The sequence below is a fragment of the Anomalospiza imberbis genome, chromosome 5 (assembly GCF_031753505.1).
Source record: "Anomalospiza imberbis isolate Cuckoo-Finch-1a 21T00152 chromosome 5, ASM3175350v1, whole genome shotgun sequence".
NCBI lineage: Eukaryota > Metazoa > Chordata > Aves > Passeriformes > Viduidae > Anomalospiza > Anomalospiza imberbis.
The window spans coordinates 70,086,703-70,103,009 of NC_089685.1; the positions used below are offsets into that span (position 1 = coordinate 70,086,703).

Sequence of the window (16,307 nt, forward strand, 5' to 3'; positions counted from 1 at the left end):
CTTCTGGGCTCTGGGCTACTTTCTCCTTCCTGCAAGCCCCAGAAGGAGCCTGAACCTAAGAGTTCTGCTAATCCCATCCTTGCAAAACCTTCTGAAGGCATTAAATGATGACCAGAACAACAATTGAATTAAGGCAATGTTTGCACATCATTACTCTTCCTGTTATATGTTCTCTCTCTTCCTCTATGGCACTTGAGAAGCCTGACACAGACTGAGGCCACCCCAGAGCACGTGGACGTGGCCTTTGGAGCATCACCGACACAGCTCCAAAAACCTCTGTGACCGAGGCCCTCCTGCCCCTCAGGCTGCTGCTGCAGCAGTAGAGGCAGGGAAGAACATTCATTAGCTCATTAACATTTTTTCTTCATCGGGATAAAACCCTCCTGCATGTATCAAACAGAGCATCACAATTGCTTTCTTGTCCTGTGATCCCCCTTTGTGTACACACCAAGAGAGAACAGAGTTACTCGTCAGTGTGCACTCCTGCTGTGACCTTTATAATGCTTGACACTTTGGAAGTCTTCCTGCTGGTAAAGGCTCCCGTAAGCTTGAGCACGGTTGCACCAATAAGAGTCAAAGACATTTAATTTGGTCCAGTTTCACAGATTCTTGCAATTCTGAATTGGTTTACTCTGCAAATACAAAGGAAGTAAAATAATAGAGTTGACTCCTCCCCATATTTTTGTCTGTATCACAACACTCAGGCAGAAGGGGTTGACAGAGCTGTTGTTTGGCTCGACCTGCCCCAAGTTTAGCTCATCTGGTCTCACTCCAGTAGTTGGATAAGGGCAACTATGCCAACAAATGAGGAATAAGCCTACTGCAATCCTTTTTAACATCTCTGACTGAGCCATTTGATTCAGCTGCATCCCTGCAAAAGGCATGATGCAGTAGGAGCAGTTCAAACCAGGCTGCTTTGGGGAAAACCCTTTAAACTGCCAGAACTGATGGCAGTTCTGATATAAAACACAGCATTTTCAGTAGTTGTGACATGTAAATAGCTGTGAAAGAGCTGAGGCTGCTGAAATAAATGTTCATGGTGACAATAAAAATCAGTTCAAGCCAATTTGTAACACACAGAAATTTTTTCCAAGGGGAGGCCAGTGGATTTGATTTGTGACCACATCCCAGGGAAACACTGTGCTTATTGGTGGCTGACACATTCAACTGTGACTATCACAGCACTGAACCCAGAGCATCCCATGCAACTTCTGGGCAATGTTTTCAGATGCATTCTACCTGAATTTGCTACAGATTATGTTAGTGAAACAAACAAACAAACAAAAAAAGTTGATTTCCTGTAAGAACAGCAAAATAAAAGGTTTTTTTCATAAGCAGGCAGATCTGATTTTTTGGAAAAAGTTATTTCAACTCTATTCATTTACTCTGTTGGCCAAACTCTTCCTCCCACCCAGCCAAGGACTCATGCCAAGCTCTGGATAAATCACTGGCAACCATTTCCATGACATGGTTGGCTTGAAAAGGCTTGGGAGGAATTCCAGCACTGAGAACTCAGCTGCAGGTGGAGGAGCACAATCTGGAATAGGCAATGGCAGTCATCTCCACACACGGGCATTTGCAATCTCTTTTTCTGGCTCACAAAACCTTGTGCAATCATAAGCACTTGGTGTAGCACTCCATTACTGCTCACAAGCATCTCTATCCCTGCATGCACAGCAATACGACTGAAGCTGTTGGCTTGACTTTGAAGCAAATCCTTAGAAGTGGCAAGCCCTTAATCAATTCACATTCTGTTCAGTTGGTGTCAGCATTCCTCAATAGACAGAAAAAGGTGCTTCAGTTCCATCTCCTAATGACTGGCTGAGAACGCCTCCAAAACCACAGAAATATGCATAGCTCACAATCAGCAAGACCCTCTGTTCATTGTGATGGATGAATGTGGAGTTGGACAGCAGTTGCTCAATATTTTGGAATGTCTCTGTATGCTGGCAAGACCCTCTCTTAGGATCTTCCTTGCTAACAGGCAGCAAGGCATTTTAATTACTGCTGACTTTTCTGAAACAGTTTTTGCTGTAGCAGTTAGAGCACAAGAGGGGAAGGCTCCCTTCCCTCAATCTGCTTCCACTCTCACCAGTAGAACCCAAATACAATGTGCTTGCCCTTTTTTTGCAAGATTACACTGCCGATTCCTGCCCAGTTTGTTGTCCACTATGACCCACGGGGTTTATTTCATTTTGGTTTTATCTTCTTTTTTTTTTTTTTTTTTTTTTTTTTTTTTTGCAAAGCTCCAACATCTACAGTTGCATGGTGCTTTTCTATCTAGATGAAGTCAGCATCTTTAAATCTACATAATCCTTGTTTCTCATGTCCTACACCATGGTATTAAGCTCCTAATGTTCTGGTATGTTGGCAGATGAAGATCCTACTTGCAGGTTTCTAAGGAGAATTCATCTTTTTTCTGCATGCATCACCTTAATGCATATTCAGGATTATTCCTTCATTAGGTCCTTTCCTCTGCAAATGTAAACATCAGAGAACTGATTTAGCAAAGAGATGACACTGAAATGCTTTGTCTTGATTTTAGCCTCAAAGCACTTGGTTTTAAATGCTTCGCAACAGAGCACATCTCAGCAAAAAGGGGAACGACTCTCCCTAATTTTCATTTATGAAATTGAGAGCTCTGGACAATGAAAAGTGGTCTAGGCAATAAGGGAGCCTTCAGCAAGATTATGATTTTGATCCTGAGCACAGCAGGCCCACAGTGACAGTATAATGGCACATATTTTGACTTTATGGCTATTTTTTGTCTGGGATTTCCCTGTTTTGTTAGCTCCATGATAAAATGAGTGTCCTCACGGTGAAGATTCCCACGATCCTGGCTAACTTAAGGGATACTCCTTAGCATGTCCCCCTCAGTGCTACACGAACTGTCATTCAGATCACCCACAAAGGCTTTTTCTCCAGAAACCTTAGAGTTGCACTGAAGGTGATGACTTAGTCTAGAGCTCATCCACACCCTTCCCATGGCATGGGTGTTGAGTGTGTGCATCCAGCCGTGAAGGAGCCTGTTTATCACCACCAATGTGATCAACAGCACAGGGACAGGGCCCTCCTGTGACACCAGCACTGCTGCCGTGCAGAGAGACAGTGGGAGCACCTGGGTCTGGTCTGCTCTCTCCACAGAATGAGGTACAGGATCCTGGGGGCACAGGGCAGCTTCCCCAGCAAGTTCACCCGGCATGGTGCACACTGAAGGCTTTCCAAGCCTTTGGCTCCTCTTTATTGAGGCTACAAACTAGCTGGGCTTTCACAGGAACAGCAGTTCTTCCCTTTCATGCCTAACTCTCTGAGGGGAAAGCCAACACGTGCAACTGATTGTTCTGCAAAGCAGAAAATGCTTGCAAGAGGGCAAAAGGCTACTCTGGATCAAGCCTTCCTGTCTTTGGGCTTGTAGCTACTCACCTAAGAAGCCCAGAAACCCAGCTGATGAAGAAATTGGTGGCACATTAAGGGCTACACTACCTAGAAAACAAAGTGACTTGGTAGAAGAAGATCTAAGCTCAGAAACCAGCCTTTATCATGAAGGTTTGTCTAAATGGAAGAGGTCAGTGAGGAAAAAAAACTTGTCAGGTTTCTTTCCTCCATCTCTAGCAGTCAGATTGTTGGGACAGAAATCACCAGTAGGGACCTGTCCTTGATTAATCTCTACATGGAAATGTAATAGCAACTGTGGAAGTTTTTAGTGCAGAGGAAAAAAAGAAACCCTCTTGGGTTTATGTCTAGACAAACAGAAATACCTTAGAGTTTTTGTTTATTTTTTCTGAATTGTAGAGGATTAAGGAGGACTGTTTACATGTCATTTTGGAAATAGCAAATCTTGTCAGATCTTATCTAGACTGCTGGCAATATCTATAATGCTTGCTGTGCTTAATGTGTAACTTAAGAATGTAAAAAGGGGTATAAGTGTTTGAAAACTAATGCTAATCTAATACTAAAGTAAAATTGAGTTAACATTGAGCAATTTTCAAGTCTCACTAGCATCTCAGTCCTTAAAATGTCTTTCAAATTAAAAGAGCTTTAACTGCACTATGAAGCAAAATGCACAGGAATTTTGCTTCTACAATCACTTTAAAGAGAAAATACTGAGACCTAGAAATGATTCAGCAAAGAAATGATGTCATCTCTGGTAGGAAGAGCAATCCAAGAGAGGACCCTCAGTACAGTTTATGACCATGACTAAAATAAGCACAAGAAATGGAACACGAGGGACATAATAGTTCTTTTTCCTGCCATACATCCTGCTCTGACACAAAATTGACATAGACTAAAGTACGATTCACAAGAACTAATTTCCAGCTGCTGAAGGGTTACTATCTTTACAGCAACTAATATTTTTATTTCACCTGTTTGTCATGAGCCATGACCTTAGCTCTTTCATTACAATCTCCTACATATTCCCTCTCCATACTAGAGATAATAATCTTCCTTCCCATGGTAAATGGACCCTGTTTTCTTAGGATCATGCAACAGAGACAGGTAGCAGTCAAAACACAAAGCAAAACCCCATGTTCTTTTCCCCAGACTCAAATACATGACTCAGGGCTGTGTATTTTTTGATTCATTTTGATTTATACTGCTCAAATACCTCATCAATGTATAAGAAATAAAACCAAGAAAACAGCTACAGTGGGCCAAAACCAGGACTGCAAGAACAAATTCCTCGGGATGGTTCAGATTCCAGTCCCTGAATCATAAACCAGATTCGTGGGTTTGGCCCTGGCCTCTGTGCAAACAATGTGGAGGCCCCTCTTCCAGTGAGGTTCAGCTTTTGCCAAAATCTTTGAGGAACAGTATGTCACTTTCTTGAGACTGAGAGGAGTGATGAAACTTTCACAGAGGAGCAGCTGACCCACATTGCTCAAGAGGAGTGCTGCCCCTGGAGAAGATGAGCAAAAGAATGACTTTGGATGAGAAATTTCACCAAGAAATTTGCTAACTTCTTTGACTCACACAAATCAGAACCGAAGCCACATTCTGATATGTATTCAGTGCAGTGCTGATCCCCCCTTTACACAACACATTTATTGTTTCTGCTTAAGCTATGGCTACACAACTCTGCTGTTTCTTTCCCTTGTACACAAGGTAACAAAAAAGGAGGATGGCAAAAAGAGTCAGAAATATGTTCTGGCTATAAATAGACTCCTTAATTGCTTAGCGCGCTTCAATTATTTCATTGCACAATTACAGCTGTCAGTTCTTCACTCCAAAGAATCCTTCTTCACTGCTAATCCAGAACTATGATTTAAACAGCACAGCATTAGGAATTTCTGTTTGCAGCAAAACACAACCAATTATAATCAACACTGGCAAATTCTAATTTGACATTAGACATAATAACTCCATGAGAAATTACCCTTATAATAATAATATTCAACAGGAAGCAAAGGCATCTTCAGAAACTCATGCTCACTATTAGGTGCAGTCACAAACTTCCTGTTCTTGATTAACTACCTGACCTAGAGGCCCAGGGTTTTTGGCTAGCCCAGGTATCCATGGTACTAAATTCTTCCAAGCAAAAGACTTCTTCTATCATCTTGTACTGCTGCAGAGCCTAAGAGGATCCAGAAGATTCCTAGAATCCTAGAGGAAGACTGAAGAGAGCTTATGGCACAAAATAGACCTTTCATTTTGGACTCCTAAGTCCTTGACATGAAAGAGAAAGGTTAATTCAAATATGCTCTTGAAGTTCTGGCAACATTCCAGCTTAACATCAGGAACGGAATGCTCTCTTCAGTTTTGAAAATTCTTCTCCAATTTTAAGGCCATCTTCTTTCTTGTTTACTTGTGACAGAATGGTTTAATCTTGGTTCTCTCTGGTTGAAGATATGGTCACTCAGAGGCATCTGGCCAGAGCTGTTTAACAAATGGCAGCTTCTCGGCCTAGGTTGCTAAAGGAGGAAATTGATTTTGTGGAGCAAATAGTCTCTCTTTTGTCCAGGTCTTCTCCCTGTTGCAATCTTAGCTATAACAACATTGGGTTAGAGGTCTCAATTTAGGTGAAAAATGTAGCATGAAATAGGAACTGTTCAATTGGCTTGTTCTGTTCAGTTCACAAATTGAGCAGTTTGGCTGTTCATTCAGCTTTGAAAATTCAGATAACCCAAATCAAAGCCAATGGGTATTGTTGCACTTTGTGGGTTGTCCCAGGCAAAACCAGGAGATGGGGAATTACATTAGACAAGACAACAAAGAGGGAAGGAGAAGGGATGCAAGCAGCAGTACTGAAACCTGATATGCCAGATTTCACAATTGTCCTTGCTTCAAAGAGTTGAGTGTGACAGAGAAAATCACTCCCACGTGGCAAGCCTGGTGACAGTGACTCTCAGTGACACAGAGAGCTCTTTTTGAATTTCATTAAGTACACAGTAGTTCTTGGCACCCTCCACTATTGTATACCACAGATAACGGTATTTCTTCACACTTACATTCTATAGCTCAAAGCATATTATCAAAAACCTTCAAGATGAAATCCTGGGGCCAATAAGGTTAATTAGAGTTTAGCCATTTCTTTTAGGAGAGCCAGAGTTCATATTTATAATCTCATTTTCTGTTATCATGCATTCTTTTTCAAACTTTCCTTTTTCCACTTAGAAAGTGCTCTCAGGATAATAAAGCAAACATCCTGTGGATATAGAAACCTGACAAGGAATGAGGCTCTTGTGCTAAAAGCAATCCAGACCACTAAATTTTTCATTAATTAGTATTTCTCAGAAAGTTTCTGATTAGCCTCCCAGCTGTTTCCAACACTTCAATCTGAAACAGCCCAATAAATATGAAAACAAGTTTTCACATTTTGAAAAGCTAATGTCTCACAGCTTCTAGCTTTTGCATAGGCCAAGATAACCAGAAATAAACTGGGCAAAAAAAATGAGCAAGGAGAGCAAAAGCAAGTTCCATGAGGAACCGCTTCAGAAACCACAAATGAGAAAAAACAAGATAAAAGTTAAAGCGCTGTAAAACTGTGCCCATCACCCTTCTTGATGAATGACTGCTTTTTACTGGCAGTGCTAATTTTTTTAAGGTTAAAATGCTGTTAGTACCATATATAAATATATATATATATCTATATGTCCATATGATATCTTCACTGTGGCTACTAAAGGTAAAAGATAATCAGTGATCCAAAATGCATAATTCACTGGTAAGCAGACGTGCCTTTCTGTAAGAACAAATGCAGAAAAACAGAACACTGATGGAAGCTGTAAAAAAAAAAAAAGTGATGTCATATTGCTCCTACAAAATGAAGTCTCTATGTTAATTTTACTCACAGTATTGTTATTTGTAATCAGGGCTGAGGGGAAAATCCATCACAAGCACACTCATTTTTTGGTCCAAAAGTAAGGCCCGTTCCCTGACCTTGCCTTTTTTAATAAATACACAGCGACATTCATATTTAAAATAACAAATTAACAGGACATTTCACTGCACACACTTCCATCCCTGGGGAGAAGAAAAGAGTACAAACAACTTGTGACAGATGTTAATCACTTAATGCACTCTTGAAAGTGGGTCAGCAATAGCAATGAAGAGCAGGCCATTGGAACCATAACAGGATGGAATAGAGCAAGAATAAATTATAAAGACCTAGAATACAATGGAAATGTGAATAATGAATTTGGTTTGTTTCTGATGCATGAGATAGTTTGTTTTGAACACGTGTTTGCAGTGGAAGGTAACCTCTCTTATCTGGACAGCTTGTGTCAGAATCAATATTTAACTTTGGAGATGGCAATTAACTAGACATCTCACATGGAGATGTGCTTAAAATCAGTTGGAGAGGGAAAGCAAGTAAGAAATGGTCTTTCTAATGCATTTTTTAATTAATTCATTCTAATGAATTGGTCTTTCTAATTGCATTTTTTTCAAACAAACGCCCTTTGTATGGTCATTTTCATGAAGTCATAGACCGAAACCAGGCAGAATCTTTCACAGGGTAAGGGAGACAAACAAACAAACATCTAACCTTTTGTAACAATGTAGTTTGCTTCTCACTGATTCAGAAATCAAGGGACAGGAGCTCGTTCTTACTACTAAAAGCCTCATAAGCAACCCTAAACCCCTTTCCTAAGGTAATAACAACAGAGTATGGGAGGGAGGATTGGAAGGATAGAGTTTTTATATGAAGTAATCTTGGTCAAAGCAGAAATCTAGGCAGCGCACTTTATACTTGCTAATCTCATCTCCATGATTGCAGCTGCATTGAGATAACTTTGACTTTTGCTCCACTGATTCACGAGAATTTTAATTTCAGGTATCAGTCTTGTTTCAGGAATATTTTTTGTTCTGCCTTTTTGCAGTGAAGATAAAATTCAATCTCTCTGAAAAAGCCTGGATAAGATGTTTTCTTCTCTTTTATCTACTTGGTCTGCCTCCTAAATATAAGTTTGCTGAGCAAGAACTGCTTCTATGTATTAAACTAATGCCTAGAAAAACATGACTGAGATTTTGACCGGGGCCTCAGACAACTACAACAGAAATAAGAAACAACCATAATAAGTTCTTTGGAAGAGCCCTTCCTTTTGCAATCTGTCCTAAAGGGAAAGGATTATGCAATTAGAATGACATTTTATCCTTCACTTTTGTAGAAAGGAAAAAAGAAAAGAATATTGACAGAAGCATTGGCCTCCTAAACTAATTTTGATCTGTCTGCAGTTTCTCAGAGGCTATACAGCACTAAAATTACAAGACAGAGATAAGTAAATTCCTGTAAAATTTGACCAAATAAAAATTGCAATTGCTCCAAAGTTCTTCAAGCAAATAGGAAAAAAAACAAAAAAAAAACCAAACAAAAAAACCCAAACAAACAAACAAACAAAAAAAAAAACACGCAAGCAAAAACCAGGTCTAATTGCAAGGGGACTAAAAAAGAGCAATCTAGACATATAAATTCCATAATGAAATACAAAAAGGAAAGTGCATAACTTAGGAAATTAGGAATGCCTTTTAGAAATTCTTTTATTTGGGGAATCAATCAACTGGAGACTTAACAAACAAGTTATCCTTTCCTCACACAGTGTCCCTTTAATTAATATGTATACAAACTTCTGTGACTAGAACTCAAGGAAAAGAACATAGATGACAGTAAAACTTATTATATTCTGATTCCTGCTTTGGTGAAAAGTACAACCACTTACTTTACTTACATGCCTAAACCCTTTTTCTCCTGCAGAAATTCCTGCCGGAATTCCCCTGAGGGCATCAATGCACCACAGAATGATTTAAGGCCAAGAGACCTATAGAGGTCACCTGGTCCAACATTCTGTCTAAAACTCAGTTGATGGCACTGTTTAAACTGTTCCAGTTTATTGAGATCTCTTTCACAAAGATGGGCTCTGAGCAGGACATGGTGCCTCAGATGGAGCTGCACAAGAGCCAAGCTGAGGTTTGTAAGAACCACCCAAAATAATATCCAAGCAACTTTCCTAAGACTTTAAATATGAAGACCTTTAGACAAGGGGCTGATTTTGCAAAAGGTTAAAATGGGTTGATGCAGGGCTGTCCACAAGCATCCATTCAGCCTTGCCTTGGAGACACTTCCAAAATCTGTCCATCAGGACACCTGGGCACAGCTCTCTGTCTTCCCACAGGAAAAGGTCTCTGAAGGGATAGCAACAACTGAGGGGTTTTATCACAATTAACACTTTTTCTCTAAGTGGTGCAATGCTGCAAAGCGTGTGCAGGTCTCAGACCTTGTGGAAGGCAAACCTGGTGCTCATGGACTGGAGAGATGGAGATCTGAGAAGCAGATGTCTTCCCACAGCCACTTTAGGGTGGCAGCTGCTTCCTGCTCCCATATTTGAAGTGCCAGCCCTCCAAAAGCAGGGAACGTGGTAAGTCATGACCAGGAAGCAGCACTGCTTGGATTGGCTACACAGCCAGTGAGCCTGTGTTTTGCTGGAATGGTTTTGAAAGATTCAGCAAAAAAAGAAGTCTGAGGGAGGGGGTTCTGTGGGGAGTGGAAGGGGGAAAAAATACTGGTTCATCTTGTAAAACTACCGGTTGTTTTAGACAGCTTTTCACCAGCAGGGCAGCTGCTGGTTTTCCCCAGAATAAACACGGTGAGACTGATTTCAGCCTTAATCCTGAACGGAGCTGAACGTGGTGGGGTCTCCCACATGGGCTGCCGTGTGGAGAAGAGCGGAGCTGTGCCACACTTGTTCTGCCAGAGGAGCTCTTGCAGGAGAGTGGCCCATCAAAAAAAGTCCCAGTTTGTTTGTTTTATTGCCTAAGTATCAAAAAAAAAAAAAAAAAAGGCATTTAAGGATGCCTTCTACATTCAGTACTTTATGCTTCAAGGTCTAGAATCATATCTACTTTGACTAAATGCAGTGTAACAGGTAGTGAATATGAAGGCAACTTCACTTTAAAAGTGAGTCCCCAAGCTCTCCTGCCATGACATGGTTAAGTATTCACTACATAGCTGTTTATATCATTTCAATCTTTGGTGTATTTTATTTTGTATCACAGTTTTGGAGTGGATTTTAACTACTCATATTAGTCTTGGTAACTATTGAGAAAAATGTCAAAACAAAATGTGCTGGAATTTAAGAGGGATTATAAATACACAGAGGGATAAGACAGGAACTAGTTTAATCTTTAACTATCGTATGTCAAAAGTTATTTTCTAGTGGGTTTGAAATATGCTTTTTTTTTCTTTTCTGTTTTAGTCCAGTATTGACACAAGAAAAATATCAGCTCAGGTTGTTTAATGGCAGCTCTCTACAAGGTTCATAAAGGGAGAGAATGCATCCACTAGTAAAAAGCATGAACCCAAAACCTCAGATGATAACAGGCTGAAATCTGGAGAGCAGGTAGGAAATTTAAAAAGAAATTTGTATCCAAGCATAGCACTAACACTGTGAATCCTTCCTCAAAGGGAAGGATTTTTAGTGCATTGTGTGCCAAATCCCTTATCTACCAGTATCAGTTAATGCAAGCTGTCAAATGCCAAGCTTACAAGTTATTAAATTACTACAGTTCAAAACTTAAAATTATGTCTCTCTTGAGATTGTGTGAGAATGTGCTTAGAGTGTTTGGGCTGATGCATGCTTTTTCTGCTTGCATCCACCTAAACAAATCCTAGACAGAACACAGCTCCCATGCAAACTTCCTTGAGTAAAAATCCCAGAAAAGAGCTTCACTGGCTCCAGAACTTTGGGTTATGTTATAAGAGAGGCTGGAGCTCTTGCAATAAAGCCCATTTTCATGATGTTAGCAGGGTAATCTCATAAATCGCTTTCTTTAAAACGACATCAAAAAGAAAACCCCTGTGGGAGACCAATTGTGGTTCTAGATGAGTAATTTGGAAGAAGGGGGTCTTAATGGTGAGCAAAACATTCCAAGAGATGATGATAGCCTCAATTCCCCACTAAATTAATTGCAAGAAAAGACTCACCCAAGAAGAAATAACTTCTATTGTTATTTCACTCTGTGATGAAGAAGCAATTTAGGATGAAATCATGTGGTTCTAGAAGACAACCAACACTTTTACTGATGCAGATATTTCAGTTGCAAGAGACACTATGCTCTGTTTTTCTTACTCTGGCATTCTTATGAGTGGTGTTGGTAGAGTCTTCAGTAAGTGGTTTTCTGTCAACAATCTCAAGCAGTTCAGGAAAAAAATGCTCAAAAAAGGAATAACGTTAGAGGTTGGAGGGAGAAACATGAATATGAGAGTTCAACATGGAAATAAGTGAGAAAAGAACCTCAAAACAATATGTCTGAGGTGACAGCAGGAGATTTATTCCTAAGTCTTGGCTCTCTGTTTGCAACAAGAAATCATGGTGGGAGGGATTGATAAAATAAGGGGCAAACTGAGCTGGGAATCATGAACTTGGTTGTAAAAACATGTAGTGGGTACGCTTGAACACACATTCAAATCTCCTCTGTTCTCAAAACAGCAAAAAAATGTGGAAACAAAGAAAATATGTTTTTACTGAATGTGCCAATTCCTAAGAACCCATGTGAATCACAGTGCCTCATTTTACATATTAACAGGCAATATTTCTACCATATCTTTTTTTGCCTCAAATATCACATAAATTTACCAACCACCTAATGATGAATACTCTCTGAGCTAATTTTGTTAGGTGTTATGAACAATTCTCTTTCCCTTCTCTTATCACCCAACCCTCTTTCTTATTATATGTGAAAATATTTGTTCTTTAGAATTGTTTTCCAATTCTCCCTCAAAAAAGGAAAGATCCAGAGAATTGCCTGCAGCTCAGGTAGGTCAAGTTGCTGTAATTTAAACAAATTAGCTCCAGTACTATAAATGTAAATAGTTGGAAGACAAGAATCATCAGCAGTGCCTGCACATTCATGTTTACCCAAAGCTTTCAAATGGAGGAACCATTATATAAATAATATAATATATAAATAGTTAAATATAAATAATTAAATATAGATAATTAAATAGAAATGTTGATAGAAATATTAATAGAAAAAATGTGCTTTGTAAATATGCCTTCAAGTGAAAAGGAAAAAAAAAATATCCAAATAACAGAAACTTACCTGTATAGCCTAGATGAAGGCACTAATCCAGGATTATGAAAGCATCTGAATTGGCAATCTAATACATGATAAGGCAACAGGATTTTGGAAATAAGGATATAAACACAGGGATTCACCACCATTCTAATTGTCTGACATTAAAGAAACAAGAGAGCAGTTGCACACTGATCTAGATCCCATTCTCATAAATTGAAGCTTCCACAAGTTTTCTTCATAAATCAAAGTACCATCGCAACACAGAGAAGCACTTAGGAAAAACTGACAATTGGATCCCATCAGAATTATGATCACTACCAACCCCACCATCCTGCTTGCTTTATCTCGATCTTGTTTTCTCCAAAATTATTGATTATTTTTTGCTCTTTCCTTCATTATATGCTCTGAGGACAGAAGCTCCTTTACTGAGTCCAAAACACATCACAATGTATCACTTAATAGCTGTAAAATCTGATTAGGAGTCCAAATTCTCCTAATCTCACTTATGTGACAAATCCCAGTGGTTTCTGTAGGTCTGTCAAAGTAACTGCAAATTGAATATGCTTTAAAGTCACACCATGCCTTTAGTCCTACAGTGAGCAGTTTCCTGTACCTGTAGGTACTCTTTACTTTCCCACACTGTGTTTTAATTCATGCAAAGCCCTTGATTCAAGTCACTGAGTCAAATTCTGCAGAAGAAATTAAAGGCTACCAGCGCAAGTCTGCAAAAATACACAGTATGCTCACTCTCTCTTCAAAAGCAGACTTCAAGCTTGTATGGCCTTTTTTTCCATTCAGCTCTGAAATTTGTCTTGAATCCTGACCTGCAGAGTCCTTGTTCAGTTTCCATATCTGAGTTCAAATTTTACTTATCTGGAAGCTACCCTCATTTTGCTGCTTTCTAAAAGGTATTTGATCCCAGCTCCTTGGAATGCAGCAGTTACTAGTGAAACCAATAGAAGGTTTATCAATTCAAATAGTGCATTATTTGGCATCAAATTTTTAACTCAATAATGAAAAATTATACAATATCAGTTTAAAATTTACTGTTTGGCTAACTCTGCTGTTGACCTTTTATCTTTTCTTCTGTGGGGAGACTTTACTGACCATCTCCATGGAGAAACTGAATGACAGAGATAAGAATCACATAACTGAAAGGCAAATGTCTCGACTTTGGCCCCAGTTTGTTTTAATACAGTTATTGCATAATTGCTTGCAAATATCTTTTCAGTTCTCACAGCTCTAAGATTTATATCACCCTGATTAGCTGGCATTCACGAGACACACAATGCTCATAAAAACTGATAATATGAAAAAAAAAATGCTGGGGGGAAAGATGATCTGCAGACACTGTCTGAAACTATTGATTAATATCTCTGTATTGATACCCTAATATTCAAGAAATATGCAAATTTTGCACAGCCAGGAAATGACAGGTTTCTTTTTAAAGCAATAATAGTTTCTGTAAGGCGATTCAAAGCTCTTCTCTCTCACAGCTCACAGGTGAGCTCCTTTACTTGAGTCCCAGGTGGGGAGTAGTACAGTCTGGTGATGCGGAACAAAGTGTATTTCTCTCCTTCCCACACACAAGATGTTTGCTGCCCTTCATCCTCTCTACCTGCTGATGTGTACCAACATGTTCTGAAGATAAGACTGCAAATAAACAGCTTGGATCTTTTGGCACCAGCAATGGCAAAGTGTGCTTAGTGTGGCCTTTTGAAGGCAAGACAGTTTCTCCACAATGGGCTTTTGATCAAATTCTGTAACTCCTATGTGCAAAGTAAAACCATTAAACTTGTTATTTTAGACTAATGCTAGAAGATTCCAGCTTTCACCTATGTCTATTTATGAGGTAATTTATCAAGGTGAAAGACATTGGGGTGAAATTAACTTTAGAAAAAGTTTAATAAAGTTACAGCCACATCTTTAACCAAGCTCAGATGGCCTGATGGCAATAAAATAAAATAAAAATATGCCATGATTGAAAAGCTCTGCTATAATTTTAAGAACACCAGAGTAGGGAAATCTGAGATGCATCTCCCACAGCTGCAGGACCTCAGCTCTGTTACACACGTGACAAGGGAGCACAACTCCCACTGAATTTAACTGAGCTACATTTTCCATCTCTGTCTGTGACAGGTCAGATTCCCAACTGGTATAAATCAGCCCATTCCATTAAAGTCCATGACAAGCTGGACTGATTTACACCAGCAGAATACTTGGTCTGACCTCCTTCCTGTCCTGCAGCAATTGCATGGCCATCTTAGAATGGCTCTTGGAAATTAGTTTCCTTTGTGCCTTCAGCTTTTAGGCAATTGTGGAGTCCCTCTGCCCATGGAGGCAATGGAGCAACAGGCCTTGGAAGGGGGATAGAGGAAATTTGTGGCCCAGGTCTCTGCTCAGACCCAAGAGAAGGTCCATGGAGAGTATAGGAGCTCCTCATCAAAGAGGAAAGGCACTGCAAGACTAAACAAATAAAGATATGATACCCTCCACTCTCTCTACAGCTCTGTTCTCTGGTATTCAGGTAAACAAATGGCTGCAAGAAAAGTGAAGCCATCTTTACCATTTACAGTTTGCAGCTCCATACAGTGCAGAGCCATTTGTAATGCACAAGCTGTTTTGGGTAATGAATCATTAATTGACAGAGTAAACACAGCATTACTACAAGTATGCTGGAAATGTTTTTGCTCCTGTTCAGCATCCTTTGGGAACTTCTTGTACTTTGCTCAAGATTGCATCTCGGGAGGATTATTTTTTCCCCCTTAAAAAAATTGGAAAAAACCCAGTCATTTATTTTGAAAGCTACACTTTATTGTGTAGCTGCTAGAAAGGAGAATGCTGTCCCTTTTCCTTCTTTCCTGTTTCTTACACATAAAGAGCAAAAAGCAGCATTAGCATCAGAACTGCAACCACAATTAATTCCATCCCTCTGAGCATGAGTCACAACCATTGGCAACGTTTGATGGGAGCTCACATCCCCTGACATCACACGGGGATGAAGGGGATGCTGAGGGGGCTGCACTGTAAACGTGAACACCCAAAGGCCAATCATGTGATGCTGGCTCCACTCTCTTTTCTTGTGACCTGAAGAAGTTTTACACAAAAGAGACAGATATGTCCACCCCCAGTCATCTTTTATCATCGTCACTGCTTTTAATGAAGGGATGGGACCATCTTTGGGCTAAGAAGGATTCGTTGCTCAGATAAACATCAGTCTCAGGGGCTGTGAGATTTTGGAGGAGCAAGCAGCTGGTTATAGCTCAAAGTAGTCACAAGTTCTTTGTTACAAGACAATGCAGAACTTTCTGATCCAATGGACAGCTGCCACAGGGTTTATTTTGCTTTTCTGACCTATCACCTTTACTTATTTCTGCTGCTCTGAGGATACTTTTACCCAATGACTATTATCACACAAGCACACATCTGCTTCTGTTACAATTTCTAAACTCTTAGCTACTCTATACAACCACACCCCTACATTATAAACCCTTCACCATTTTATCAGTTCAGCTTCTCACTTACTCAAGGCATATTTTTACTTACAACTCTAGAAACATGAGTTTGTGATTTTTCTACCTAATGTCTGTGTACTTTACTTTTACATCAGTCTAGGCTTCTTCCAAGGCTGCAGATCAAACCCTCCTGTATCTGTAGGAGTTCCATTGCCCACAATCTTTCATGCTCTGTTACCACAAAAGGAAGCTTACATGTGCAACAAACCTATCGTAAGGAAAAAATATTCACGATGTGACCGGTATCTTCATGACCATAGCCTACAGGGGCATCCTTTACTG

General features: G+C 39.7%; 1 long non-coding RNA gene across 1 annotated transcript; it reads right to left on the reverse strand.

The window, feature by feature from the left end:
• Positions 1 to 463: 463 nt before the first annotated feature.
• Positions 464 to 2,181, reverse strand: LOC137475052 (uncharacterized). The gene is made up of 2 exons (XR_010999667.1): positions 1,386 to 2,181; positions 464 to 632 (listed from the first exon to the last, which is right to left on the reverse strand). It is a non-coding gene; the product is annotated as an uncharacterized lncRNA (long non-coding RNA).
• Positions 2,182 to 16,307: the final 14,126 nt, after the last annotated feature.